The sequence below is a fragment of the Dendrobates tinctorius genome, unplaced genomic scaffold (genome assembly GCF_039654945.1).
Source record: "Dendrobates tinctorius isolate UK_male_01 unplaced genomic scaffold, ASM3965494v1 ptg000006l, whole genome shotgun sequence".
Taxonomy (NCBI): domain Eukaryota; kingdom Metazoa; phylum Chordata; class Amphibia; order Anura; family Dendrobatidae; genus Dendrobates; species Dendrobates tinctorius.
The window spans coordinates 2,087,582-2,114,963 of NW_027361674.1; the positions used below are offsets into that span (position 1 = coordinate 2,087,582).

General features: G+C 45.1%; 1 long non-coding RNA gene across 3 annotated transcripts in view; it reads left to right on the top strand.

Moving 5' to 3' along the window:
* The window catches only part of LOC141084766 (uncharacterized), a 36,661-nt gene extending 9,984 nt beyond the window's left edge, over window positions 1-26,677 (top strand). The window contains exons 1-4 of one of the 3 annotated variants that reach the window (XR_012231101.1): window positions 21,484-21,838; window positions 22,102-22,170; window positions 24,849-24,980; window positions 25,696-26,676. This is a non-coding gene — a long non-coding RNA (uncharacterized lncRNA). Of the gene's footprint in view, window positions 1-21,483; window positions 21,839-22,101; window positions 22,171-24,848; window positions 24,981-25,695 lie in introns of those variants that run through there. The other 2 variants (XR_012231103.1, XR_012231104.1) reach the window with 2 other exon arrangements.
* Window positions 26,678-27,382: the final 705 nt, after the last annotated feature.

Here is a 27,382-nt window from a genome sequence, read left to right on the forward strand (position 1 = left end):
TGTATCTAGTTTTAAATATTTGGGCATCCACGTATCTAACAATAGTATGATTGATCTACAACTTAATGTCCACCCATTGCTGGAACTAGTTAAAGTTAAATTTGCATCTTGGAGTAGGCTCCCATTGTCTGTGGCCGGATGCATTAACCTGATTAAAATGATATTACTCCCTAAGTTTAGCTGCTCCCTTCAGCATAGTGCGGTAGCGGTGCCCAGGTCCTTTTTTGTTCATCTCAATTCCCTGGTCACGTCCTTTTATATTGGGGAAAACTAGGCCCAAACTTAAATTGTCCACTTTACAAAGACCAAAGAAGGGAGGCGGGGCGGCGTTGCCAGATTTTTTCCTATACTACTTAGCTGGGCAGGCTAAAGCTTTAAGTAAATGGATGCCGGGTAATTGCCTCCCCAATTCTGAAAGTCACTTGCTTCATGCTGCACAGACTGATTGCCCGTTAGGTTTCCTTGAGTTAAGGTACTGTCACACTTAGCGATGTACCAGCGATCCCGACCAGCGATATGACGCGGTCAGGATCGCTGGTACATCGCTAAGTGGTCGCTAGTGAGCTGCCACACAGGCAGATCTCACTAGCGACATCGCTGGGGACGGGGATCGCTACTTACCTGTCACACCAGGCGATCCTGCGTCCTCCCGCCCGGCTCCACGCGTCGCTCGTCCTCACAGCAGGAAGCGCCACAGGAAGCTGACGACGAGAAACAGTCCTGAACGTTCTCGCGCGATCAGCGATAACCAGCGGGGGAGCTGGTCGTAGGTAAGTATCAGACACAGCGATATCGCTAGCAATATCGCTATAACGTCACTAGTTATAGCGATATTGCTAGCGATATCTCTTAGTGTGACATGCCCTTTAGAGAAAACTAAAGTCCCATGTCTGCTGCCCCTGCTCCGGCTGGCACGATTAATATGGAGACAAATCAGGAACGTAATTGGGTTTAAGGATTTTATAGCTGAAATGCCCCTGTGGAATAATAACTATTTTCCAGAGTTACTGAATCACCCATCCACTGTTTTTTGGATTCAGTGTGGCGTCTCTTCAATGGGAGACTTGTATGACCAAGGGATCTTAAAGTCTTTTGAACAATTACAGGTCACACATGATATTCCGAGATCTCAATTTTTTCGCTATCTGCAGCTGAGGTCGGCTCTTCAATCACACATGAGATGTAGGGGTGTGGGCCGTACTATTTCATCTTTACCTCTGATAGGAATCCTTAATTCGCAGGGTCCCCAGGGTCTCATATCCTCTTTATATACATACATGCTGTCAGTAGGGGCAGAATCGGCCATAAGCTCTATTAAGAGGAAGTGGGAACGACTCATCCCTAATACGCAAAGAGAGGAGTGGGAGGAGATTCTGGAATCTCCGATTGGAGTATCATTATTTATTAATAACAGAATGATACAATTATATATAATAAATCAATCATATTTGACTCCGATGCGACTTTTTAGGATGAGTCGGCTTCAATCATCAGAATGTATGCGATGTCACTCGCCAGATGCTGATTTTATCCATATGGTGTGGCAATGTCCCATTATCCTACATTCCTGGAAAGAGGTGACTACACTACTGACGCCCCTGGTGCAGGCCCCTGTCCCTCTAGAGCCATTGGTCTGCTTTTTTGGAGTATGGGAGGAGGAGATTTGGGATCGCTATACTGGGGTCATCCTGCGCGAGATGCTGTTTATGGCACGGAAGGTGCTGGCATTGCGGTGGATGGGGGGGGTTCATGTCCTTCCCTTAGATCTTAGATCGAGTTGGTAAATTCAATTGTTCCATATGAGCGCACGTTATACCAAAATAGGGGATGCCCGGGTAAATTTGAAAAGATTTGGGAGAGGTGGAATTCCTCTCATCTTACTTTGCAAGGCTGAGACATCACATGCGACATAATACGATATAGGAGACCAGGCTGCGGAAATAGTAGATACTAGTTGATGTAGTGGTAGCTGTAGTTTAGGAATTTTAGTTAGATTTTATTTCTGAATGATAAGACAAGGTTTGTGAAATTGGATTGATATACATGCTGGAAAATGTATAGCCAATTATCCTTTATGTATGCTTGGAAGGATATGTACATACTACGTTGTTTATAAGAGTGTGCAATTTCTCTGCATTATATTTTACAATGGACGGAAACATGTGTGCTATGTATAATGCTTGTTATCATAAGCCATTGTGTATGTTGTACATTCTTTGTGTCCTGAGGTTCAATAAACGAATTTAAAAAAAACAAAAACATGCCGACAGGTTCTCTATGAAGGGGAATTTCTCAGGCATTTATGATATGGATATGCATGGCCATCAGTTTTCAGTGAAGTAAATGGAGGAAGTTGTGGAACTTTCTAGGTCTTGTACTCATTCTTCAGAATCCAACAGAAGAAAAATCATGCTGTGCTTCACCTCATGTTGTAATTTAGCAAAAGCTTCTATAGGATATCACTGTACACCTGGTGGAGCATATTATAGAACGGACTCACTGGGGATCTGTTTGCAGCTTGTTCCACATAGTTTTCATCTATATCTATTTCTAAGAACCCAAAGACGTAGCATGATGTTGGAGCTTTTTTTTTCTATTTTTCATTACTTGGACAACTCTGTCTTGTTCCTCATGTTTGGCCCAATTAAAATATAAACACCTATACTTTTCTCTGGTGTTGTTCCAGCCGGCGCTGATTGGGCACAGGACTCATGTAATATAACAACCTCACACGAGCCCTGAGGATGCAAGTGTCGACACCGCTGGAACAGCAGTGAGTATAAGTACTGTTATTTTAATGGAACTAAACATCAGGAATGAGAAGGGGCTGTCCAAGACCACCCCCGATCTAACGAATGTAATCATTTTTTACCCAAATTCTCACTAAGGGGGGGCTAACCCGGGGGTGGTCTGTCCAAGTAAGGGGCACTCGGGGCTTAAGAGAAATATATGCAGTAACTCTGACTGCAAATTGATGAGCCATCATAATGTACAGTGGCACTCTGCAAGGTTCCCCTCCACTTCCAAAGAAAGAGGGCAGTCATGTGCCGACTAGATTCTCATTAACTTCACTTCACTTTCAGTTAATCCAAAACCCTGGGCGTAGATTGATTAATAAAATTGTGCTGTGCTCACTGTCCCCATGTACTGTCATGTATCTGCCACTGCTACTGCTGTCTTGTATTTGCTGCGACGCTGACTCCATTTGACCGCTAATCAGGGAGCTCAGCAGTTTTGCCAGTGTAAGCGGAACTCCTTGCTGAGCTCACAAATAGTCAAGCAATATATACCATACTGTAGGGAGCAAAACAAAAAGGGGTTGTCAGTAACTGTATAAAGTATCAATAAACATATGGTGACAGTTTGGGGGGGCCTTGATGATGCTCCGAGATTCCCTTTAACTGAAATGGGACAATCCAAGTAATGTTCTCTTGAGACAATCGGATGAGAATCTAGTTGGCATATGACCGTCCTCTCACACTGGAAGACAGGGAAATCCAGACACTGCACATTGCAGCAATACGGCATTCTGAAGTCACATTAAGTGATTGAAAAAATGTTCCTTCAGTCTGGAAATACCTTTATGGATTGTCTGCAAAGCAAAATAACATTCTAAACTCTGCATATTGCCATTTAGTGTGCGTGCCCTAAGGATATTCTCACCTTTAGGGCTCATACTCGCGAGAAATACAGACAAGTGCAATCCGATAAAAAATGGGATTGCACTCGGACCAATGTTCGAAAGGTGACATCTCATTTACGAGTTTTTTTCTCAGCCGAAATCGGACTGAGAAAAAAATCGCAGCACGCTGCACATTGCTGCGATTCTCAGACGAGACTTGCCAATGCAACTCAATGGGTGTGAGAAAAAAATTGGCGAGTGCTGTCCGATTTTTATGCACCGGTGTCCTTTGAAAAGGCAGCAATTCATTTGCGACTATACAGTAAAATCACGCTGACACGTTATAATAGAAAAGATAGAATACATGTATACACATAGAATAGGTGTGTGTGTGTGTATATATATATATATAATGTGTCAGTGATATATATATATACATATATACAGTGTGTGTGTGTGTGTGTGTGTGTATATATATAATATACATATTCAAACAATGTAAAGAACATATAGCCAGCTCACCATAAAGGAGTTCCTCTTAATGCAATAGTCGGTGTTCACCTTATATTCTGCACGGATCCAGGCAGGGAGTATGCCCCAACAAATAGAAAATATAAGAGAATTGGGATCCAGCAAAAACATGAAAGTTCACCAGAATTATAAAATCTTCTTCTTTATTTATCCATTAATTCATATAAAAAATGTATGAGGAACTCCAAACAATTGGTAACATTCCAGCAAGGGACTACATGTTTCAGCACTATGTGCCTTCTTCACGGTCCTATTTGAACTGAGCTCCAACACTGACAATATATCCTCCTTTATGGAACATATTCAAATGATCCTTAATTAAAAGCAGTGAAACAAACCAATTAAAAACACCTGAGTAGATGGTTGAAACTCAGTTCAAAAATATTGCTAGAAAAATACATATATTGAACATGTTTTATACATAGACCAATGAAATAAACATTTGGTAATAAATCAACAGTGATATGGAATGACTGCCACACAAAAAAATATTAAAAATTATTGGACATATATGAAAAAAATATACATCATGTAGTAGGCACGATCTAAATGTCATAGACGATCGTCTCTGACATTTAGATCGTGCCTACTACATGATGTATATTTTTTTCATATATGTCCAATAATTTTTAATATTTTTTTGTGTGGCAGTCATTCCATATCACTGTTGATTTATTACCAAATGTTTATTTCATTGGTCTATGTATAAAACATGTTCAATATATGTATTTTTCTAGCAATATTTTTGAACTGAGTTTCAACCATCTACTCAGGTGTTTTTAATTGGTTTGTTTCACTGCTTTTAATTAAGGATCATTTGAATATGTTCCATAAAGGAGGATATATTGTCAGTGTTGGAGCTCAGTTCAAATAGGACCGTGAAGAAGGCACATAGTGCTGAAACATGTAGTCCCTTGCTGGAATGTTACCAATTGTTTGGAGTTCCTCATACATTTTTTATATGAATTAATGGATAAATAAAGAAGAAGATTTTATAATTCTGGTGAACTTTCATGTTTTTGCTGGATCCCAATTCTCTTATATTTTCTATATATATATATATATATATATATATAGTGTATATATGGGTCACCCTCCCAGGGCTGTGGGGTACTCTGTACCGGGCCGGTATCAGGGGAATGTGTCACAGCAGCGGTGACCCGGTCCGTGGCCATGGGCGCCCAAGTAATCAGTAGAAACTTGTAATGTAGTTTAAGTGGAATGGTTCGTGACGCCTCCTGTGGTGTTCAGCAAGTGAGATGTTAGGCCGAACGCCGCATGCGGATCCTCTGGGGCTGGTGGTGTGTTGCAGCATAGATGGTGTAGCTCCCCACAGGTGAAGCTGTAACCCCAGGGCCATGTAGTTGCAATGGGTGAGGAGAGGCGCAGGTAGTGTAAAGGATGGTACCCAGATGTAGCGGTGCTGGGCAGGTTGGCGCAAGAATGAATGGAGGACACCGGGGCTTGTAGTTCCAAAGCTTTACTCAGTCTGCGGTACACAAGGGTGCCTGCCTCCGGGCCGTCCCCTCCGAGTCAGCGACTCAGTCAACCCCCAGGCAAGATGGAACGCTCCCCTGCAACACTCCACCAACTTATGTGCCTTTCCTGAACGTCTTCTCTATAGCACCTCTAAGTGGGAAGATCTCCAGTACCGTGGTACGTTGGAGTTCCTCCTGACAGATATTCCCAAGAACTCTACTTGTACGGCAGCCAGCTGTAGCCTGCTTCGGGGACCCCCTTCTCCTGAGTCCCGGCTCTCTATCCAATTGCTGTTGTGCCCCAAGTCTTAGATGGGAGTAGTGCATTTACAGCCAACTACTCCACCGGTGTCTGCTGCAGAACCATAAGTGTCCATACAACCTCGGGGACCGGGCCCCGGCCTTGTGCTGAGAACCTATAGGCAGGGTTCCTCTTCTAACCCACATCCTCTCTGTTCTCCTACTCCTTCGTTCCGTACTTGTCTTTCTCTCTCTTATGGAAGCTTAGGTTTCAGTTCTACATCTTTCTCCTTCTTTCCTTTCCCGTGCCAGCTGGCTCAGATCGCTGAGGCAGCTGCAGCACTCCTTCCTCCATCCCTTCTTCCAGGGATCCTCACTCTTGTCTGAGTGACTTCCTACCCGCCTGACCTTCTGCCAGACTGAACCTCACATCCTACACTTTCCCACTCTTTTATGTATCTTAACTCCACCCACCTCCCAGCACATCCAGTGCTCCAAGTAGGGAACCACCAAAGGTGCTCTGCTACTCTCTAAGCACTCAGCAGCAGTGTGGTTGTGCAGAACTACCCTGTTGTGTGGGGTGCGAGTGTTGGAGTGTGGAAAGGAGTTCCCACCTTACCTGGATGGTGGGGCACCACACCTTAGGAGAAGGTGCAGTACCTCTGTGGCGACCGAGCCTCAGGGGCGCCACATATATATATCTTTATATTTCATAGAGAGATACATGGTAGAATAGGCATTAATTCCTTTGTCGGCTTCTGAAAAATCATTGCAGACAGTATAGGATACATGGTTTAAATACAGTAAACCATTGCAGAACAGTTAGATTTATATATGTCAGTGACTAATAGTGTTAGTAGTATATGTGTGTAAAATTTGGGAGTTGTAGGTATTTAAAAAAAGAATATATTCACGGGAAAAAATTGTGTGGCTCCCGCGCAAATTTCTGCGCCAGGGAGGGAGTCAGTGACTGAGGGCAAATATTAATAGCCAAGAGAGGGACCATGGTTATTGCCCCCCCGGCTAAAAACACCTGCCCCCAGCCACCCTAGAAAAGGCACATCTGTAAGACGCCAATTCCTGCACTTAGCCTCTCTCTTCCCATTGCCCTGTAGGGCTGGCACATGGAGTAATAAGGGGTTAATGTCACCTTTGTATTGTAAGGTGACATTAAGCCTGGCTTAGAAATGGAGAGTTGTCAATAAGACACCTATCCATTACTAATCCTGAAGTTTGTAAAGGGTTAAATAAACACATACACAAGCAGAATATTTTAATGAAATAAAAGAACACACAGTTTTGCCATCTTTATTCATCTCTTAAAATCGCATTACATACGGATTGCATATGCATGTTGACTCGCCCCAGAGGCCGTGGGGTACTCTGTACCGGGCCGGTATCTCAGGGAAGTGTCACAGTGGCTGTGACTCGGTCCGTGGCCTCAGGCGGTCAATGTAAAAGGGGTAGAGTGACGGGCATAGAATTATAGAATCGTAGAGTTGGAAGGGACCTCCTGGGCCATCTGGTCCAACACCCTGCTCAAAGCAGGATTCGCTAAATCATCCCAGCATAAAGTTATTGAGATGATTCGTTACGCCACCTATGGTTTCTGGTCAGTTTGACCAGCGCTGCACGGTTGCTTCTCTGGGAAAGATATGGTGCAGCAATGATGTTGAAGCCCCCCACAGGTGGAGCTGTAGTCCCAGGGCAGAGTAGATGAGGTTGGTAAGTGGGGAGATGGTGTAAAGAAGTAGATATAGCAGTGCTGGGTGTAAGGCGCAAGAATAAGTGGAGGACACAAGGGCATGTAGTTCCAAGGCTTTACTAACAGTCTGGTGCACACAGATGCCTGCTTCAGTGCCGTGTCCTCCTGGTCAGGGGCTCAGCCAACTCCTAGGCAAGTTATAATAGCAACGGTACAGAGCCGCATCCTAAATATATTATATATCATTCCTCATAGGTGTCACTCTGTTTGGACAAAATAGAATCAATCGCTGATGTATACACCAAGAATTGTGGAAACCACAGTAAAAAATTGCGACCATAGATCCATAATAATAAAATTACTTCTCTTTATTAAATTGTAAATAGGACAGGACAAAAAATGGGGAACTGTGCAAGGAACAATCAAAAAGTGCAATAGTATAAGTGCTCATACAAGCAGGACCCGCCCCAGTCAGCCTGAACCATCATATACCAAGATAGATGCATATATTTCCTGTGTTAATGCTCCATATGAGGAGCATTATATATCTTGCATAAAAAGGGAAACAATGCCCATCAGCTATCACACAGGATAAATCTGTGCACTATCACAAAAGAAGGTAACTAGAGGGGTTAACAAATAAACAATACTACCCTCGGGCCATATAAACCATATCTTACATATATAGAAAGACGGAGGATGGTGCAGCAAACAATGCCCAAATTGCACCAGCAGGCAATTACCCGCCCTAAGAAAATAGGGACCCAAATCGTTACCTTAATGAGGCTCCAGGATGACCGGGCAGACCGCTCGTTCCCCGACGCGCGTTTCGGAGCGATAAGCTCCTTCCTCAGGGGGCATAAATATCAGCCACAAAAGCATCTTATTTAAATGCGCCTGCCGGAAGTGCCGCAGCACGCGCCGTCCATCCCTCCCCCCTGCGGACACATCCCCCACCGGTGACGAGGCCGGAAGAACGTGGGCCCACGTGATCCGGCACCCGACGTCGGCAGGATACGCCACACCAGGGGAGGAGAGTGCGCGCATGCGCAGTATGATTGAAGCTCCGGCGGCCATATTGCAAGAGGGCCGATAAATGGATTCTACCCACAACAATACACCAATGCAAAACCATGTGAGCGGAGCAAAAAACAACATAACATAATAAAATCATTATATATAAGGTCATTTAACATACTGAGATCCAATCCTCGGTTATTATGGTAACCTTAATAAGAACCATGATTATTAAAGAGGGGGAGACGGAAGGAGGAAGGAGGGGAAAGAAGAGGAAAGACAAGTGGGAAAGGAAGAGAGGGGGGGGGGGGAGAGAAAAGGGAGGAGGTAAGATGAGGAAAAATGAGGAAAAAGGGGGGGATGAAAAAAGGGGGGGGGGGGTATGAGACAGTATACAAAACTATAAAAAAGTTTTACCTGTCTAAATACTCCCTATTATTAAATATATTATTACATCCAAAACAGGATTATCTATAATGTATAGTATGTCCCATATAACCCCACAAATACATAAGAACCACAATAATACCAAATAATCTCATATGTATAATAATCATATTCACAGACTCAATACCCAGATAAGGGGGCCCAATACTATCCCCCAATTAGCACAAAATGTCCCATATAGGTGTGTTACACTGCAAGGTATCAAAACATAATATCTGCATACAAATATGGATAAAAGATCAAAATGTCTCAATAGATGTGCCAAAATTCACATCATGGTGTATTGTTGTGGGTAGAATCCATTTATCGGCCCTCTTGCAATATGGCCGCCGGAGCTTCAATCATACTGCGCATGCGCGCACTCTCCTCCCCTGGTGTGGCGTATCCTGCCGACGTCGGGTGCCGGATCACGTGGGCCCACGTGCTTCCGGCCTCGTCACCGGTGGGGGATGTGTCCGCAGGGGGGAGGGATGGACGGCGCGTGCTGCGGCACTTCCGGCAGGCGCATTTAAATAAGATGCTTTTGTGGCTGATATTTATGCCCCCTGAGGAAGGAGCTTATCGCTCCGAAACGCGCGTCGGGGAACGAGCGGTCTGCCCGGTCATCCTGGAGCCTCATTAAGGTAACGATTTGGGTCCCTATTTTCTTAGGGCGGGTAATTGCCTGCTGGTGCAATTTGGGCATTGTTTGCTGCACCATCCTCCGTCTTTCTATATATGTAAGATATGGTTTATATGGCCCGAGGGTAGTATTGTTTATTTGTTAACCCCTCTAGTTACCTTCTTTTGTGATAGTGCACAGATTTATCCTGTGTGATAGCTGATGGGCATTGTTTCCCTTTTTATGCAAGATATATAATGCTCCTCATATGGAGCATTAACACAGGAAATATATGCATCTATCTTGGTATATGATGGTTCAGGCTGACTGGGGCGGGTCCTGCTTGTATGAGCACTTATACTATTGCACTTTTTGATTGTTCCTTGCACAGTTCCCCATTTTTTGTCCTGTCCTATTTACAATTTAATAAAGAGAAGTAATTTTATTATTATGGATCTAACTCCTAGGCAAGGTAAAGTACACCTTTCCAGCACTCCTCCAACATGTGCCTTCTCTGAACGTCTCCACACTAGCGCCTAATCTGAAGTACTTGTAGTTGCGTATTAAACTCAAGTTCCTCCTTCTTGATGTTACGTAGAACTCTAATTGTACGGCAGACAACTGTAGCCTGCTTCGGTGACTCCTTGCTATCATGTCCCGGCTCACCCACGTTGCTGTTGTGCCCCCAATTCTTAGATGGGAATAAAGTGGTGACGACTTCTATTTCTCCGGTTTCTGCTGCAGGAACATCAGTATCCATACAACCTTGGGGTCCGGACCCCGGCCATGCGCTTCAAACTTGAGGAAGGGCTCTGCTCTGACCCTAGTCCTTAGTTTAGTACGGAACGTAAGGAGAAGAGAACTATCTTCCTTCTGAAGAATCAGGCTTTCTATGGCTCTTTCCTGTGCCAGCAGCTCCAGGTCACAGGAGTCTGCTGCAGCACTTCCTTCACTCCATCCCTCTCAGGGGATCTTCTTTCACCAACTGACCTTTTCCTAATATTCTCCTGCTCTCTTGTGCAGCCTAAGCTCCACCCACCTCCCAGCACTCTTTGTGTTCCAAGCAGGGATCCACAAAGGTTGCTCTGCTACACTACTGGTGTGCGTGTGGGATGTGAGTGTTGGAGTGTGGTCAGGTGTCTTCACCTTACCTAAATAGTGGGGTACCACACCTCACAGAGGTACTGCACCTCCTCCTGGCGACTGAACCCTCAGGGGCGCCACACATGTCATACGGATGTTCTGTGGAAAAATCGCACGGAAATCTAATGACACTAGCATGACACTCGCATAGCACTCGTCCGTTTTTTCAGTCCGGAAATCGGACCTTTTTTCTCGCAAATGGGTATGTGCCCTTATATTTGCTTACTCAGATTCACTGTGCTTATATCCAGAAAAACGACTGAAATTGTATGCATAGTATGAGCTCAGTGCATCATCATCGCTGCTCAGTGGTCCAGAGCGCCTTCCTTATGTCAGTTATTCCACGGTGCATTGAGTATCTAATTTACAAACCACATAAAATTCGGCTTTCTGGACATCAACACAATGGATTTAGGGGAAAAAAGGGTGATTATTCTTTGGATAAGCCATCCTATACGGCGATGTGCATTTTGCCCTGATAGACTTTCTGTAATATTTTATTTTTCTATAAAAATAAAAGATTCTCTTTACAGATTCAATTAATTTCTATGAATTAAGGACATCAGTGTGTATTATGTCCAAATGGACATTGTACATACGGGAAGCTCTATATAAAGCTCATGTATACTGTGGTATAGTTGTAGTGGTGGCCCGGATTGGGGGGTGGTCCACTGCTTACCATGACCGGACGATGCAAAGACGAGATGGAGGCAGAATTCAGTTGTAACAGATCCGGGTTTATTGGCCGTCCTCTTGACGACCTTAGCCATGCACCGCAGTTCCTTTACAGCTCTCCGTTTCCAGGCCTGGGTACCTTTCACCTTTCCTTTAGTCGTGATGACGTTCCTCGTGGATCTTTCGCTGGGGCTGTCCTAGACCAATCTACTGCCAGCGCTTGACCTGCCCGAGGTCGTCGTCCAATCGGTACCCCCGGGGCCTCGTCTGTCCTGCGGTACGTCGAGTCAGGGCCACCCCCTGACTGTCTTCTCCTGTCAGTCCCTTGGTCGAGCTCTTCACCGTTCTCCATCTTCTGTCCTGAGTCTTCCTCTGCTGAGCTCCTCCCAGGACTAGCCTAGCCTCTGGAACCCCAACCAGTCCTATTTATCCCCTCTCTCGCTGGGAATTTCCCTCCTGGGTTCCTATCTCCCCGTCCCCATGACTAAGCAGTTTCTATAGCCGTAAGCTGATGTTAAGTCCTGAACTACTCCCCCCTGCCATCTTGTGGCCAAATTTCGGTACTGCACTCCCTTTTCTGTCTTTCCCTGCTGTTACCTTTCTGTCCTTGCCAATCTCCGTCTGTAATGCACAAATCGTCCCCTCCTACTTACAGTCAAGTCTATCCATCAGGTCACCTTCCCCACATAGTAATGACTGTGTCCACTAGGGGGCGCTATGTGGATGTCCTAAGAGTGAGGATGAATGGCAGAATACTGGATGACCGTTGTATCTCAAGGTGGGTGGCCTTGAGATGGAGACTTGTGTGTGTTGATCAGCAGTGATAATGCTGAGGTGCTGTTTCAACGTGTCCGAGAGATGTCTCCAGGTAGCTGGTGATCGGGCGGTACTAGTTACCTACAAATCCACCCAGAGGTGAGGTTAAGAACGATATTGTAAAGAGTATGATAATGGTTCAAGGACCTGTGATGAGGTCATAGCCATGTGACCCGGTGGGCATGACTACGGACCATATAAGGTGGCCAGAGTACGTCACATGATTGAATGCTGGGACCCGGTTGGTCTGTTGTGGAAGGTCCCGCTGGGAGATGTGTCTCCTTTCCTGACAGCACGTGAATGCTGGGTTGAATGGCTGCACGTGCCTGATGATTCCCTGGAGGGAATGGATGTCTGCAGCTTGATAAAGGAACTATGAGGAAACCCTGACATGGGTGAGATATCTGAGGCTGAAGAGCCTGTGCATGCATAACCTGTGTGACCACAGGGATTACAGAGCTGAACTCTGTCATGGCCGCTATGCTGATTCTATGAACTGTATGTTACTGCTGTGGGTTTATGATGCTGAATAAACCGCATGGACTATAATTGTTTTATGGAAAACCCGTATTGGATCTGGTTTTGTGGCGGCTAAGCGAGAATCCCCTACTTGAATAACAGCGCTACCTCACAATATACACTTTTTTTGCATGTTTTGTATTTGCAGTTATTACATTTGCAGGATTCATCGCAGGTACAAGAAGCTTCTAAGAGGGAAACAGGAGTTTTGTCATAGAGCAGAATATTCCGTATCTTCAGTGATCATGACATTCTATAGATTGCTTTCTGATATTCTCCACAATAAACACTATTCTCAGCGGTGAAACACACAATTAGGCTAGTTTCACACTAGCGTTTATGAGCGCAGCGACGGCCTGCGCACGGCCACCGCTAAGCCCCACCCCCTGCTGCGCCCCGCCAGTAGCTCCGCCCACCGGCGCATGACGCTGCATGCGCCCTGCGTCCCCTATCTTTATCACAGGGGGCGCAGGCCGTGCGCAGTATGCGTTTGGCGGCGCATGCGCCTTTTTGACGGTGCGCCGACGCAACCAAACTGCAGCAGGTTGCGTTTGGCGCAGGTCGGCGCACCGTCAAAAGGACGCATGCGCCGCCAAACGCATACTGCGCACGGCCTGCGCCCCCTGTGATAAAGATAGGGGATGCAGGGCGCATGCAGCGTCATGCGCCGGTGGGCGGAGCTACTGGCGGGGTGGGGCTTAGCGGCGGCCGTGCGCAGGCCGTCGCTGCGCTCATAAACGCTAGTGTGAAACTAGCCTTATACAGCCATTAGGCACAGTCAGAAAAACACAATGTAAAATGAATAGTTTAGCTTTTGTGTTTAAACCACAATAATGTAAATGTTTTGCTACAAACATCACCATAATTATTCTGACTAGTAAGAATATTCTGTGTATTGTCTCAGTGTAGGGTACTAGCAGGATGCAGTGAGGAGCAGGAGGCAGAGCAAGAGTTAATGGGTTGTTTATAAAGAGTTATTATAACAGTGAATACTCCATGCAGGGAGAGAGGGGTTAAGGGAATATAGGTGAACAAGGTGTATTCTGTAATAGGGCAATAGTAGAAGTTCATATAACGAGTTAACTTATCAGTCTGAGTTTCCTGGATAGAGGAGGCTGGAAAATCCCACGATGGTGCCGTAGGTGACGTGTGAAGTTCCCAAACTGGTCCCGGAGAAAGGTGAAACACTGTCTCTTAACGGAGGCGGCATATCCCGGCCTTCCCAGGTGTAGTCTTGTGGTCCTGGAACAAGGTACTGCTTGAGTGGGTATCTGCGGCACTGCGTTTAGTGAATGAAGTCCTGAAGTGGAGGTCGCGGTCCCTACCCGCTTCAGCGTGCAATGTTTGGTGAGTACTATGTCGCGGGCCAGCAGAAGTCAGTGGTAAGGAATGGTTTGTCTTAGTCATGTCAGCAACAACCAGAGTGATGGTCTCTGGAGGTACACAGTCTGTATGCACGGGGCTGAAAGAGCGCAAAGCGGGCCTGCTCGTTGGAGTCGGTCTGCAGAGAGGGAGTCAACCTTCTCTTGTAACACACGGTGTCTTCCCGTCAAAGGCCCCGTTCTGGCATGCCCCGTCCCTTTTATATCAGACCCGCCCCCTACAGTCCGGTGCAAAGGTCTCTTCCAGTCAGAAAGTCTCCCCCGGCAACAATAGTGACAGTCCCGACAGTTTCGGCTCTGAAATGAGAGATACCACCAGCCCGGTCCATCTCCCTACATCAGCATTACTCATAATGGACCTGACTCCCTACATGCTACACCTGCAGTTACTTTCTTGTCACATCTCTTTATCTTCTTACTTGTGGAGCAGTAACAGTCCTGAGGGTCCATGGATCTGGGGTACTGTTTTTCTGTAGGATTGTGGGGGGGGGGTCTGTGTACGATGCTGAATGAAGTGAACAGCTGCTTTCTGCCTTTTATACATAAGAAACTGAGCTGAGTGCAAACTCTGCCCATATTCACATGTAAAGCGCCATGGAATAAATGGCGCTATAATAATAATAAATAATAATAATAATAATAATAAGTGCAGCCACCGACCACGTCACATCCACATGTGTAAGGACAGTGTCCAAACAGAGAGGAGCCGTGTGGAAAACGTGCAGAGTCACATAAGGCGGGGATGAGCCGACAGAAAGGCCTGTAATTTACAGTCACTTTCAAAAATAAGCTGTAAATATAAGCACATTACTTATTAATATATAACTTTTTACAATATTTTAAACTTTATCTAGAGATTTATGTTCTGCGAATTTTGCTACTTTTCAATAAAGAATCAACATAAATCTGCTTATGGCGTAAAATAAGAAACTTATTTAGCAGGACACATATACATATTCGACTATGAACCTTCCATCGCAGCCATTATTGGGGGCACAGATATCTGAGCACAGCCTTAGGATGAGTCCAGTGTGGCTGAATGCAGGGATGTCTCCAGCTAGGTGTGATGAGATGAGTGCACTGCTCGAGGTGACAGCTGGGAGTGATGAGATGAGTGCACTGCTGGAGGTGACGGCTGGGTGTGATGAGATAGGTGACGGCTGGGTGTGATGAGATGAGTTCACTGCTGGAGGTGATGGCTGGGTGTGATGAGAGGAGTGCACTGCTGGAGGTGACGGCTGGGTGTGATGAGATGAGTGCACTGCTGGAGGTGACGGCTGGGTGTGATGAGATGAGTGCACTGCTGGAGATGACGGCTGGGTGTGATGAGATAGGTGACGGCTGGGTGTGATGAGAGGAGTGCACTGCTGGAGGTGACGGCTGGGTGTGATGAGATGAGTTCACTGCTGGAGGTGACGGCTGGGTGTGATGAGATGAGTGCACTGCTGGAGGTGATGGCTGGGTGTGATGAGATGAGTGCACTGCTGGACGTGAAGGCTGGGTGTGATGAGATGAGTGCACTGCTGGAGATGACGGCTGGGTGTGATGAGATGAGTGCACTGCTGGAGGTGACGGCTAGGTGTTATGAGATGAGTGCACTGCTGGAGATGACGGCTGGGTGTGATGAGATGAGTGCACTGCTGGAGATGATGGCTGGGTGTGATGAGATGAGTGCACTGCTGGAGATGACGGCTGGGTGTGATGAGTGCACTGCTGGAGGTGACGGCTGGGTGTGATGAGATGAGTGCACTGCTGGAGATGACGGCTGGGTGTGATGAGATGAGTGCACTGCTGGAGGTGACGGCTGGGTGTGATGAGTGCACTGCTGGAGGTGACGGCTGGGTGTGATGAGATGAGTGCACTGCTGGAGGTGACGGCTGGGTGTGATGAGATGAGTGCACTGCTGGAGGTGACGGCTGGGTGTGATGAGATGAGTGCACTGCTGGAGGTGACGGCTGGGTGTGATGAGATGAGTGCACTGCTGGAGGTGACAGCTGGTTGTGATGAGATGAGTGCACTGCTGGAGGTGACGGCTGGGTGTGATGAGATGAGGGCACTGCTGGAGGTGACGGCTGGGTGTGATGAGATGAGTGCACTGCTGGAGGTGACGGCTGGGTGTGATGAGATGAGTGCACTGCTGGAGGTGACGGCTGGGTGTGATGAGATGAGTGCACTGCTGGAGGTGACAGCTGGTTGTGATGAGATGAGTGCACTGCTGGAGATGACGGCTGTAATATCCACACGTTATGAAGAATTCAAGGTATTAAACTTTAGATATGTTTTATTCTTCGTCCTCCAGCACACAGCATAACAGTTGCATTCCCATACTACACAGAAGTGAAACTGAAACTCCCCTTCTCATCCCTCGTCTCCACCCCCCAAGTCCCATAAGTCTGGCTTGCTTAAAGAGACAGATCTAATTATTATACATTACATCATCCCCTTTTTTTTTTTTTTACTATAAATAACGCATATTACTGATAAATGCAACAACATGAAAAATGTCCAAAGAAATCATATGTCCGTTTTGTCTTATTTGTTCAATTCCAAAACCAGAGAAACAAACAAAAAAAAAACAAATAAAACTGTAGTTACACTTCTTCAATAAGCCTCGATGGAGCTCTTCTCTCTCGTGTAGGATAACGTCTGGGCTCATTGAGAGGGTTCATTATTGATGGACCAGCTACCTCTTGTTGGTCCTCTCCACCATCGGATACCAAATCTTCCACCAAAGAGAGTTCATTGTCATCATTCTGCGGTATGACTTTAAAATATGAAGAATTTCGCGTTATGGAGTGTCCATCTCGTTCAGCTGTGATCATGCTGCCTTTCCTTTTAGTAACATAATATTTTGCAGGACCATATACAGGTGAGGTCTTGTTGGTTGGTCTTTGACGTACCACCACGACATCCCCTCTTTCGATGGCACTTGACTGTGTCCTTTGCCTTCTGTCTGCATAACGTTTCATGGCTTGTTTGTTGGAGAAATCTGTGGATCTCACTGAGGAGTCACTCGGTCGGGGATGGCTGGTCACATCAGGGAGACGTATACGCAGGGTTCTGCTGAACATTAAATGAGCTGGAGCAGCATTAGTAGTGGAGTGTGGCGTATTGCGGTAATTACGCATGAATTTGTATAATGACTGTTTCAGTGGGATGTGCTCCAGACTCGCTGCCTTGATACGCTTCCCCAGAGTGCGCATAAAATGTTCCACAATTCCATTGGCTTGCGGCCAGCAAGGTGTGATTTTCCTGTGATTGAATCCCAAGTATTCAGAAAATTGTGTAAACACATGTCCATTGAATGGAGGTCCATTGTCTGTTTTGACCACTCTTGGAATACCATATGCCGAGAAAATGTCATCCAGCTCTGGTATGACATTATTAGTAGATGTTGAAGAGATAAATGAAATGACAGGGTATCGAGAATATTCATCAATTGTTACAAGAATGTATTGGCCATTTGGCAATGGTCCATATATATCGACTGCCACTTCCTCCCAGACAACAGTGGGTAACGGAGACATTTGTAATGGCTCTAAGTTTGATGATGGAGTGATTAATTGACAAGTAGAACAGCGTCTAATCTTTTCTTCCACCAAGTGATCCATATTTGGGAACCACACTTTTTCTCTGAGTAACTTCTTTGTGCCAACAATTCCTAAATGACCTTCATGTGCTATCTGTATGACTAAGTTACGCAAAGTCTTAGGTACAACTAGTTTGGTACCTCGAAGAATGAGGTGTTCTTCAGTGACTGATAATTCCTCACGTACGTTTGAGAATAGTTTCAACTCTTTCAGATCAATCTCAGAATCAGGAAATTTTTCCTTTTGAATTTCATGCCACCTTCGATTTTGGATGATTTGTATTAGGGCACAGAGTGTCTTGTCTTTTGTTGTTTCATTTATAAATTGATCAAGAGAAAGTGCTTTTGGCACGGCATGATCTGTAACAAAACGTAGGTATTCTTCAATGGAGGAATGCACAGGTATATCATCATTAGTAGGATGTCTTGAAAGATAATCAGCCGGATTGCTGTATTTTCCAGGTTTGTGAACAATTTTATAGTTGTAGTCCTGTAGACGTAGGCCCCATCGTTCAATTCATGCAGGCATTTTAGCTCTGGGATTTCCAAAAATTGTAAGAAGTGCTTGATGATCTGTGACAATGGTGAAGGGAGCTCCATAGAGAAATAAGTGAAAGTGTTCACATCCCCAGACAACTGCCAAGCTTTCTTTTTCAGGTTGAGAATATTTTCTTTCAGTGTTTGTTAGGCTCTTACTTGCATAAGAAATGATGTGAGGATTTTGATTGTTATCCTTGTACTGCGCTAGAATAGCACCCAGTCCCACGGGACTGGCGTCCACAATCAGTTCAGTTCGAAGAGCTGGATCAAAATAAGCCATAGTGGTTGTCGAGCAGAGTTCATTTTTAATTGTTTCAAAAGAGGCCTGACAGTCTTGAGACCATTGAAAAATACAACTTTGTTTTGTAAGTTCCCGTAGTGGATTGCTGATTGTTGAAAAATTCGGAATATATCTAGCACAGTAACTTGCCATTCCGAGGAAAGAACGCACTTCACTGGCATCCTGTGGAATTGAGGCTGTTCTGATAGCTTCCACTTTCTTGGGGTCTGGTTGTACTCCTTTTGCCGAGAAGATGTGACCATAGAATTCTAATGAACCCTTGTCAAACTCGCACTTCTCTGTGTTTAAAGTGAGTCCAGCAGAAAGCAGACATTCGAAGATAGCATATAGAGCACGATTATGCTCAGCTTGAGTTTTACCAAAAACCAATATGTCATCACTGTAATTAAAGGCATTTGGGATGTGTTGAATGACACTCCTTATTGCATCCTGAAAAATTTCTGCTGCTGAGCAGACTCCAAAAGTCAATCTTTTGTATCTTCTGAGGCCCACATGGGTGGAAAATGTGGTCAAGTATCGGGACTCTGGACTCAGTTCTAATTGATGATATCCCTTATTGAGGTCGAGCTTTGAGAAGACGGTGGCTCCATTTAATAAATGAATAATGTCATCAATCGTAGGTGAGATATGTCTTTCCCTCTGTATAGTGGTGTTGGGCAGGCGCATGTCAACACACAGTCTCACTTGATCAGGAGTCTTTGGTTTTGGAACTACCACAAGTGGAGAGACCCACGGAGTGGGACCAGTAACAGTTTCAATAACGTCCTCATCCATGAGCAATTGGAGTTCTTTTTCTACCTTGTCTCAGGTGAAATGGAATACGCCTGTGAGGCTGGGCTACTGGACGAACATTGTCATCCACATGAAGGTGTACTTGAGAGTCCTTTAGTTTTCCCAAACCACTAAATAGGGAGGGAAAGCTGTTCACCATAGTTTGTACATCCATATCCGCAGGGTCAGTTATGGTATGAATAATCTGGATGAGCCCTAGCTCCAAGGCAGTGTGATAGCTGAGAAGACAGCCTCCCGATCCTTGTAATGTGTGGAAAGTGGTTTTCTGCCTGTTTTCTTTATATCTAATTTCAGCATCAAATTGTCCCATTATAGCTAGAGGTGTTTTAGATCCATAAGGAAAGATTTTAGTCTGCACTTGTTGTAAGACTGGCCTTGTTTTCAATTGTTCATATGTAGTGCCATCTATGATATCCACTGAAGCTCCTGTATCTATTGTAAAGGTAATGTCAGTGTTGCAGATTGAGAGTGTAACACAGGGAGACTGTACTGAACCAGTGACAGAGGTAGTGAACACATAGTTCTCAGTCGCAGACATTTCTTCTGTGTCCTGATTTATCACTTTTACCTCTGCAGATTTTGTCATAGGTAGCGGAGGCTTGTAGTGCGCTGATTTGCAAACAGCTGCAAAATGATTCCCTTTTCCACATTTACTGCAGGTTTTTCCCATAGCTGGACACTTGTTCTGGTGGTGAGGGAAATCCTGTCCACATCTATAACATTTCTTCTGTTTCTGGGCTTGTTTGTCTGGTAAATTTTTCTGTTTGAGATTATGCACATGTAATTTATCCCCATTCTCCATTACGGTAGCCTGATGATCTGCTATTTCTATAGCACGGGCCATTTTGAGGAAATCATGTAGAGAGATATCCTGCTGCAGAGCCTTACGCCTTAGGTTATTAGACGAGCAGGTGACAATTATTTGAGTTAGGATTTCATCATCTACATCTGTAAAGGCACATCCATGTGCTAACTCTTTCAGCCGTGTGACATAAGTGTCTATGGACTCTTCTGGAAGCTGCTTGGCAATCCTGAATTTATATCTTTCATATCTGATATTCTGTTTGGGGTTGAAGTAGCCAGTGAGAGCTTTAGTGCAGTTGCTGTATGTGTCTGTTTCTGCTGCAGGTAACGTACTGTATATGTCATAGACTCCTGTGCCTGCACAATGCAGGAGCAAAGCTCTCTTTCTTTTCTCCTCCTTTATGTCCATGGCTTCTAGGAAATTCTCAAATCTGTTTAGCCATTTTCTCCAGTTATGGGAGAGATTGATGACATCAGTCATATCAAATTGTGGGAATGTGTGCAAGTAGTCAGCCATGATAGAGTCTCTCAGTGGTGCTGGCGTGTGAAGCGGTAAAATATAGTCCGTACTCACAGCAGTAGGTGATTATATCCCATCCTCGTCGCCAGTTGTAATATCCACACGTTATGAAGAATTCAAGGTATTAAACTTTAGATATGTTTTATTCTTCGTCCTCCAGCACACAGCATAACACTTGCATTCCCATGCTACACAGAAGTGAAACTGAAACTCCCCTTCTCATCCCCCTTGTCTCCACCCCCCAAGTCCCATAAGTCTGGCTTGCTTAAAGAGACAGATCTAATTATTATACATTACAACGGCTGAGTGCAGTGATGGGGAATGTAGACAATGGAGTCCAGGCTGAGTGCTCACTGATCATTTCTCCTGCTAAGGACACACAGCACAAAATCTGCAGGACTCATCTCTCTGACAAACAGCAACAAGACCAATGATTAACTTTTTGATATCTAAGGGATAACATTTCTCCTTGCAGAGAGCGACATACCGTCTCTGTCATGTCTCTGTGAAGAGGCAATTTGCATAACTTCATAACTTATTGATAGGAACTGCAACTAAATCAATCAGTAGTGTTACAAAAAGTCACAGTATACCCCCGGCCTCGTGTGATCACTAAGGAAGGGTCCGCATCTATTAGATATGTGGTTTCATTTCTTTGTTATAAATGTTATTGGGAATTCAATGTACCTGGGATTACCAAACTCTGCCATGGTCCTGAATGTCCCCTCTGCCTAGACACGCACTGCTGCCCAGAGAATGCTCTTCAGGAAGCTGAATATGAATAAGTAAAGCGCTTATATTTGTATCATTACATAGAATTATTGAGGCTCCTGCTGGTAACAATGTCCGTCACCATAGACATTTCTGCCGGATGGTCCTCTGTCCTGGGTGACTGCAGGTTTACACACGGCACGTCCTTGTTTGTCCCGTGTCCTGACACATGTGGGTGTGATGTGGGTGGTTTATGATCAGGGTTTGCACTCAGCTCTGTATCTGCTGTATATAAGGTGGAGAACAACTGTTCACATCATTCATCATCCTTTCCACACTCCACCAATCCTACAGAACATCTGGACCCCAGAGCCATGGACCCTCAGGACTGTAACTGCCCCACAGGTAAGAAGGGAGCCGTGTCGGACCTGTTACATGTAGCAGTGCTGAGCGCGATAAGTCTTGTGCTCTTCTGACTGAGCCTGATAGGATGTGTTCACACAGTGCAGCTGGTGCTGATGTATGTAGCAGGATTAGAGAAGTATAAGCATGGAGCTGACAATAGCGTATACTGTGAGGAGGACATTGGAAATAAATCCACGGTGTATGATGGTTACTGAATGGACTTAATATTCTGCTCTGTAACACAATTCCTGCTTCTCTCTTAGGGGCTTCTTGTGCCTGCAGAGAATCCTGCAAATGTAAGAACTGCAAATGTACAACATGCAAAAAAAAAAGTAAGTAGACGAGCTATAGGTAGAAAAACATATAATTTACATCCCATTTCTAGCCAGACGTTATACACACTGTATTGTTTGCTTATGTAGTTTAAACCTTATTGAAATTTATTGTATTATTAATAGTAATAAGGTTATTACTATAGTTCATATAGTTTCATTATTCAATATTAATAGTAATAGTTATTAAGGTTGAAGGAAGACTTTAAGTCCATCTAGTTCAACCCATATCCTAACTTGCCCTAACATGTTGATCCAGAGGATGGAAAAAAAACCCCATTGTATTATTATTATTATTATATAAAAAAAAGTATTAAATACTGTAAAAAACTATTTAGAAAATGTAAACAAAAGTTCATGATACAATGCTCGGTCCTGAAACCTGAGTTAAACCCTGAAAAACTTTGATGCTAGCACAAATAAAGGATATGGGATGAAGGGTAATTGTAACTAAATGTAAAATCTTCTTAATAATGGTCAACTTAAGGCCGGGTTCGCACAAGTGTATTTTATGGTACATGTATGGACCGCAATGATCACACTAACTGCAGATCTGCTGACCTGAAGTTATAGCCTGATAGACACATATGTGTCAGGCTGGGGAGCCAAGGGTGCCCCAGTAATCAACTTCGTGGCCCCACTTCTCAGCTACATGCACATGTGACATTATCCTCAATCACAAATTTATATAACAATAAACCGGGTAGATTGTTAAATGTATAAGATGCTGCCGATGTACATAGTGATTCATATATATTGTGCCACGTACTGCTCATATAAGAGGGTGGTGGCCCACCGGAGGATTTTCCTGTTCTCCTGTGGGCCAGTCCAAGCATGTATGAGGCTGTAAGTTTGGGTCAGTAGACCTGCTACACTACTGGGCATTTTAGTCTGTATATGAGCCATGAAATACGCTCGCATGATTCCGGCTTAAGAAAGTATTCCTACCTCACCAGGTCACAGTCGCAGCATCTAAATACAGAATTAATGCAGAGGTAACCTAGCACGAGCCGCGACTACCTATATTCACTTCCATGCACACAGATGACGTTCTATATCCTGTGGATTTGCCATAAATGCAGGGGCGTATCTAGGGGGGGGCAGCCGGGGAAGTTGCCTCGGGCGCAGCCGGCAGGGGGCGCAGTCCGGGCCGCCTAATGCAGCGGTCCGCAGTGTCCTCCCTGGCGGCTGCGTTCTGCCGCCCCCCCTGGCCTGAGAGTTGGCGGTTCTCTGTGTCAGCTGTCAAGCTGACAGCTGGCACAGAGAAGGTGCGCGTGCCGGCTCCCAGGGAACAATTGTACTGGTGTCTGTATAGACGCCAGTACAATTGCAGCTCTGACCGCCGGGCCAGAGCGACGTCAGCAGCGTGACATGTCATGTGATCACGCTGCTGACGTCACTCCCCGGCGCCCAGAGTGCTCAGTGAACGCTCAGTGCTGGTGGTAAGTGTGCTCCAATGTGGAGCTGAAGAAACCACCGAAGATGGGGGGTGTTAATGTGTGGCGATGGGGTTAATGTGTAGTGGGGTTAATGCGTGGGGGGGTTAATGAGTGGAGATGAGGTTAATGTGGGGATGGGGATTAATGTGTGGGGGGTTAAAGAGTGGGGATGGGGTTAATGGATGGGGGTTAATGTGTGGGGATGGGGGTTAGTGAGTGGGGGGTTAATGAGTGGGGATGGGGGTTACTGTGTGGGGGGTTAAAGAGTGGGGATGGGGGTTACTGTGTGGGGGGGTTAAAGAGTAGGGATGGGGGTTACTGTGTGGTGGGGGTTAATGAGTGGGGATGGAGGTTAATGTGTGGGGGGTTAATGAGTGGGGATGGGGGTTAATGTGTGGGGGGTTAATGAGTGGGGATGGGGGTTATTGAGTGGGGGGTTAATGAGTGGGGATGGAATTAATTTGTGGAGGGTTAATGAGTGGGGATGGAATTAATGTCTGGGGGTTAATGAGTGGGGATGGGGGTTAATGTGTGGGGGATTTGGAGTGGGGGGTACATAATGTGTTAGGGGATTTGGGAGTATGGACGGGGGGGTTAATGAGTGGGGATGGAATTAATGAGTGGGGATGGGGGTTATTGTTTGGGGGGTTAATGAGTAGGGATGGGGTTAATATGTGGGGGATTTGGAGTGGGGGGTACATAATGTGTGGGGGGGATTTGGGAGTGAGGATGGGGGTTATTTAATGTGTGGGGGATTTGGAGTGGGGATGGGGGTTAATGAGTGGGGATGGGGTTAATGTGTGGGGGATTTGGAGTGGGGGGTACATAATGTGTGGGGGGGATTTGGGAGTGGGAATGGGGGGGTTATTTAATGTGTGTGAGGGATTTGGAGTGTGGATGGGGGTTACTTAATGTGTGTGAGGGATTTGGAGTGTGGATGGGGGGGATTTAATGTGTGTAGGGAGATTTGAGGACACAAAATAAAGAGTATGAATGAGGAAACAGTATGGGGGTTGGGTGCAGACAGTATGGGGAGCGAACGAGTTAATGTATGTGGACACAGTATGGGGAGTCAGGGGTATGTGTGAGCAGACAGTATAGAGTGTGAGGGGGAAAATATATGATGAGACAGTATGGTGAACAGAGGGATGTTAGAGGAGGGAGGGGAATAGTGTGAGGTGACAGTATATTGCAGATATTTTTATTTAGGAGCATTATAATGACACTTCTATCTTTAAGGGCGTCGTGTGGAGATTTGCTGCAGAAGACCGGAGAAGATAGAAGTCTGCAGAGGCCGCTGTGGATGAGATCATGGAGTCTGGACAAGAAGAAGAAAAGGAGAACGACTCCAGAGACGACGTCATCTATAAGGTACCTGGATGTAAATATTATTTGTGCTACTGACTTGTTCTCATGTTTTTATTTGTGAGGAACATTAAAGGGGTTGTCCAGGTTTGTGCGGAGTCTGCTGCCATTCCTTGTGACTGCAGACTTCTGAATTCTCACAGTGCTCACTGAACGCTGTCAGGATTCTCTCATGCCGGTAATTTACATACATGCGGTCACATGCTGACTAGACGTGTGGCCTCACTCAGTGAAAATAAACGGAGCGAGGCCGGGCACGTCTAGTCGGAATGTGGCCAGAAGTATATAAATCACATACTTGTGCTGACTGTACATCGGCAACGGAGAATCCTAAAAGTGTGCAGTGCATTCGTTGTGAGAATTCAGAAGCTGCAATGTCAGGATTCAGCTCTGCAGGTTCCAGTAGTCATCACATGGACACTTCACTCATATGAGATTTTCATACTTGACAACGAGCTTCTCTTCCTGCTTACAGTTTTTTACTGAACATTGAGAGCATTAGGAGGAGCAGCTCATGGGTACATGACTAAGAGTGCAAGTCGCATATGTACTCGGGGGGGGGGGGGGGGGGGGGGCGCCGAACCGAATTCTTGCCCCGGGTGCCAGGAAGCCTAGATACGCCTCTGCATAAATGCTCAGGATTGTCCATAAGTTACTAGAAATCAATATTTCATCTACAATCTCTGTATTCTGCCATCCTCTCACGAATCTCTCCCCCCAGGCTGCTGCTCCTGCTGTCCGGCTGAGTGCAGTCAGTGCAGCCAGGGCTGTGAGTGCAGCGATGGATGTGACCCCTGCAAGTGATCGGCGCTACACAAGGAACGACCAAGGAGCCTGTGACATCTGCTCTGTGTCCAGTATGATCCGTGCTCCAGTGACTGTCATGTGTGCAGAATTTGTATAACATGTAATACAAGCTTAGGGCAGAGACAGACGGCCGTATTTCTCGTGCGTAAAACTCATCCCGGCTGTCTGCTCTCCTGACCTGAGCTTGACAGCTGCATAGTAATCCATCACGCTGTCATGCTCAGGTCAGGAGAGGTGCCGGCCCGTCCGTGCAGCACGAGAAATATGGCAGTGTGTCTCTGCCCTTATGGTGTAACTGCTCTTCTAATGTAAAGTATAGATTTTCCTGTATCTGCTGTACTGTATGACGCTGCCCTGCTACATTTCTCACTTATGTTCTTCCTTATCTGTACACAATCGTATTTTTATCTCTGCATATCAGTGTCTTTTTCTAATCCCCCAATAAACAAGCCAATAAAAATATATTAATTGATATAAAGAAGATCAAATCTTGTAAGCTGTTTAATCACTTTTACAGATCCTCATCTATATAATGTAACAGCAGTAAATGTGTCCGCCATGTGCTAATTACCTTTCCATACACAGCGTTAAATGATATGCACATAGTAAACTGAACAGATATAATATTACTGGCCTAAAACCTCTGCCAAACCCGTCACATTGCTGAGCTGTGTGATACATTTGGTGTTTTTTCTAAAAAAATATTAGACACTTTTCCACTCATCTTTAAAGTGAATTAATAAACTTGGAGCTAACTAAATTAATACAATTGTTTCTTTATTAAGGGCTCATTCACACGGTATATTTTCTTGTACGAGTGTTTTTCACAGATAACACTCGTATTTAAGATAGTGAATGGGGCAGCCTTTTTGTAGTCCGTTCAAAATCATGGAGATATGTTCGATATTAATCCAATCCTCAGATCAAAATTGTCAATACAAGTCTATGGGTGTGTGAAATATTCTACCAGAACTCAGATGGCATCTGAGTGTGGCCGGATTTTCCCGGACCGCTAGAAAAAGTAACGTGGAGCTTTTTTTCACTTACGAGGAAACTGATGACCCTGGGACCAGACTTTGATGAAACTCGAATGAAACTTTGATGAAAATTGCTGATGAAACTCGGCCCATTTTTTGTTGTATGTATAAAAAAATTGACTTCTAAATAAGGCCTAATACATAAATATATACTAGTAATTAAAAGAAATTAACTGAAGATAACAAGGTTTTAGTAACTCAAAATGACTCACAATAAATCTAATACCTAAAAAATATATTTGATTTTTGATTATTTAAAACCAACATAGCAAACATATACTAATTTACGCCTTACCAGGCAAATTTGTCTAACAAAAATAAATCGTGAGGAAAAAACAAAAACTACCCTAAGTGTCCCTGATGCGCCCTAGTTCACCCCTTCCTTGCTGCAGAGGTTGGCACCCTAACTTGTTCGCAAAATGGCGTCCCCGCTCACCGTTGGCTTACCCTATATGTTCCCTAGAAGAATCTGGCTGCTCCAAAATAAATAGGGGCAAAAGTACCACTGATGTCACTAGCACCTCAGGGGATAATGCGCTACCTCAGTAGCAGCCAGCGTTTAAA